Source organism: Lissotriton vulgaris, chromosome 6 (genome assembly GCF_964263255.1).
Source record: "Lissotriton vulgaris chromosome 6, aLisVul1.2, whole genome shotgun sequence".
Classification (NCBI taxonomy): Eukaryota; Metazoa; Chordata; class Amphibia; order Caudata; family Salamandridae; genus Lissotriton; species Lissotriton vulgaris.
In genome coordinates this window covers 553,779,234-553,783,307 of record NC_141694.1, presented here as the reverse complement: position 1 = coordinate 553,783,307, position 4,074 = coordinate 553,779,234, and positions in this window count along the sequence as shown.

Sequence of the window (4,074 nt, the reverse complement as noted above, 5' to 3'; positions counted from 1 at the left end):
GGGGAGGAGGATCAGGGGGCGTGGCAAGGGGGGAGGGGCCAAAGAACAGCTGCGCCGAGCCCAGACCCGCCCAAGATGGTGGAGCCGCCCGTCCCACTCCAAGAGTCAGGCGAGGAGGGGGCGATCAGCGGAGGCGGTCTGGGTCGCGTGCAGGGGCAGCCAGGAAGGACTGGAGCGCTAGGTCCAAAGCGCTGAAGAGCTGAGCAGGTAGGCGGGTAAAAACTATCCCAAAGAAATGTCACAGTGATTTAAAAGCAGCGTTGCTCCCGGAGACGCCTCGGGAGTTCTGGGGTGAAGCAGGATCTAGATCTGTTACTAGTTGAAATGTACGCTCGGCGGCCCTTAATGGAGGACACAAATAATAAATTACAATACCTTACTGAAAAGTGGTCTCAAATGGACGAACGTTTGGTGGCAGTGGAACGCAGCACCTCTCTTATTCAATGAAACTGAGAATAATGTTATTTCTCTTCAGTCTCAAGTTGCAACTCTACAAAAACAATTCAAAAAGTTAGAAAACAGAAAGAGAAGAAATAATATACAATTTTTTTGATTTGCCGGTGGACCCTCTCAACTTCTTCAACAATTGTCTCCCAGAGCTCTTAAAACGTCCGGAAAACACCTCTCTAAACATCCAACATGCTCATCAACTAGGTCACCTGTTTGCTGCAGCTTCTTCTCCAAGACACCCTTGAGGTGTTATTTTGAATTTTATTTTTTGGAGTATACAGACCTTCTCAAGGTTCTCTCAGCTGCAAAGTCAAATATTCGTATTTCCTCATCTGGCCACGCCTTGTTTTTTCCGCAAGATTACGGCTGATAGACATAAGGAATTTTTAAGCATGAGGCCGGATCTTCGTTCTTTGGGAGCCCACTTTGGAATCTTCCACCCTTGCCTTTTTAAAGTTACTTTTAGAAACTACGTGTCTACCTACGAACATCCTGATAAACTGAGAAGCTTTATCAACTCTTGCAAAATAGAGAACATGGACACTTCAAGATCTTCGACCTCCTATTCAAATTAATATTTCAGGATTTCACTGAACCTCAAAAATGTTCCTTTCATTAGTGCCATAGAATATGTTGTTGCATTGTTTATATAGTATCCTAATGTCTTGTCTTGTTACTGTTGTTGGCATTCAAAGTTGATATACCATCTTTGTTTCTCTCCCTTTAGGCATCCCAATTCTTTACTCTTCATTGTTTTACATCTCTTTGACTATGGTGGTTCGTGTGTCACATCTACAGAGTCTGGATGTGCCGTCCTTCCAGGTGGTTTCTCCCTCCCTCCCTTTTTGGAATTCTTTTAGGTATATGTATCCCTCTGTCTGTATCTATTTTTGTTTTTATTTTTGCATCTTTATCTTCTCCTCTTCTACCTTTTTCTTCCTGTCACTTCTATATATCCTTCATCAAGGTTTTTTCTTTTCTTTCTATTCTCTTCATTATGAAACTATTTACTTTCAATTAGTTTTTACAACTCTTATGTTCCTATTTGGAATCATAAGGTATGCACTGTGCTATCCTCATCAGATACATACTGTAATTTATTTTTTTTTAGTACTGAAATTCTCATGTCATTGAAAATAATTTCATGGAACGTACAAGGCTTAAATTCCCCCATCAAAACGCAACATGTCTTATCGCATCTAATTAAGCTTGGTGCAGACAAAGCTCTATTACAGGAAACCCACCTCACTGAATAGGAATCTTTGTGCCATAAGTCTTTAAATGTTAAACTACTTTAGCAAGAATTTGGTGATATAGGCCGATGGTTGTTTACTGAAATAATGATTGGAAAGACTCCTATCTCTTTATTTACTTTCTACGCTCTTACCACAGGCAATTATTTATTCTGGTCTAATCTCACAAAAAATCTTATACAACATCCCCATGATAATTTCATTTAGGCTGGAGATTGTAATCAAATTATAGATCCCTTTATTGACAGTAGTTCCCAAGTCTCCGTCACACAGAGCAAAGCTAGCAAACTTATTGTGCAAACCGTTAAGCAACAGAAACTATTACATGCCTGGAGACTTTGCTATCCCACTATAAGAGAATATACCTATTTTTCACTGGTGCATTAGACCCATTCACAACTTAATTATTTTTTCATCTACCATAATATTTCACAGTCCTTACAATCCGCTGACATTGTTTCCATTTAAAATTTCATATAACTCCCCAATTTCCATCCTATTAGATATTCTTAACAAACCCAATGCATCGAATCGTTGGCACTTTAACAACTCCCTACTTCTTGATCCCAACTTTACTTCTTTCTTTGCCTCCTTTGTTAATGAATACTATACCTTCAATGAATCAGGTGTCTGACCTTTTCATACTATTTGGGACACCTTTAAGGCAACAGCAAGAGACGAAGGGCCAGATGTAGGAAGCCTAATACCGGTCGGTAGCGGCCTAAATTACCGAAGCAGTATTAGGCTTTTCAGATGCAGCGGCATAATTTAAGGATTCGATAATTTACCGAATCGGTAATTTAGGGAATCGGTAAATCACTGAATTCTTAAATACCGATTCGGTAAATTACTGAATCCTTAATGTAGGGAGCACTCAAATGAGTGCTTTTCCCATTTTAGGATTCGGTATTTACCACCAACTACAAGTTGGTGGTAAATATCGAAAACCCCAAAAGAAGCAAATTATTACAGTGGCATGTGGCAGACATACATGCCCTTAGGGCATGTATGTCTGCCACATGTGCACCCAAACACAATTCAGGGGTGCAACAGGGTGTCAAAGTGACACCCTGCCACCCTTCAATGTGTTCCCCCTTTTACCGAATCAGTATTTACCAATTCGGTAATTCCAATTCATTCCTATGGGCCTCCAGGTCCATAGGAATGAATGGGAATTACCTAATCGGTAAATACAAATTCGGTATATACCGAATGTTACCGATTTGGTAATACTTACCGAATGAATACCTACATCCCATTTACCGATTCTAAAATACAGAATCGGTAAAATTCGGTATTTTAGAATCGGTAAATCTGGATTACCTACATCTGGCCCTAAATCATTAATTATGTCTCCAAGAATAGGCATGCTGCCCAGAAAAAATCTACTGACCTCTTCGCAAAAATAAAGGAATTGGAACACTCCTACTTCACTTCTAAATCAAAAGACTGTTTAGCTGAACTCATTGACTCCAAGTTTAAATTCAATAAAGAATCTACAAAAAATGCCTAATTATACCTTTTAAAATCCAGTGCACAATTTTATGGGGGGTAGAATAAATCAGTCAAACTTCTAGCAAATTACCTTAGGTCAAACACAATAGACTTAACATTGAATCAATTCTAGACTCCCAACAGATTCTTAAATATAAAGATTTCAAGATCATGGAGGAATATAATCATTTTTACAAATCATTATACACACCAGATACCTCTGCCTTAGGCACTCAAATCACAGAATATTTCTCCACTATTCCAAAATCTTTTGACACACATCTAAACTTTGATTCATTAGAAGTGGACATTTCACAAGACGAATTGCATAAAGCATTACATACACGTAAGAAAGACAAAGCTCAGGGTCCAGATGGATTCACTGTAGAATTTTTTATACACTTCTCTCAGTTACTCCTCCCTAAAATGTCAAGCATTATATCTTCTTTTTTACGAACTGGAGAAGCCTCTGGATTTTTCTTGAATCCTTGATTTGCCTCATTCCCAAGGATGGTAAAGATTTGCGCTATTTTTTAATTATAGACCTTTCGCCCTGTAAACATAGACTACAACATTTTCTCCAAGGCCTTGGCCTTGAGATTGGACTTCTACCTACCAGAACGTCTGGGTAAGGAACAATCAGGCATTGTTAAGGGTCGCTACATTACAGATAATACCAGGGCATTCTTTGCCATTCTATTTAAGTCTTCCCATACCTGAGAGTCTTTAGCGGCAATTGCATTGGATGCAGAGAAAGCATTCAATAGAGTCTATTGGCCTTTCCTTTTTCAGTCTCTCAGATGGTTTGGATTCGGTCTAAAAATTATGGGGCATATTACCAACAACTAGCGATAATTTTTGTCTCTAACTTGTTTAG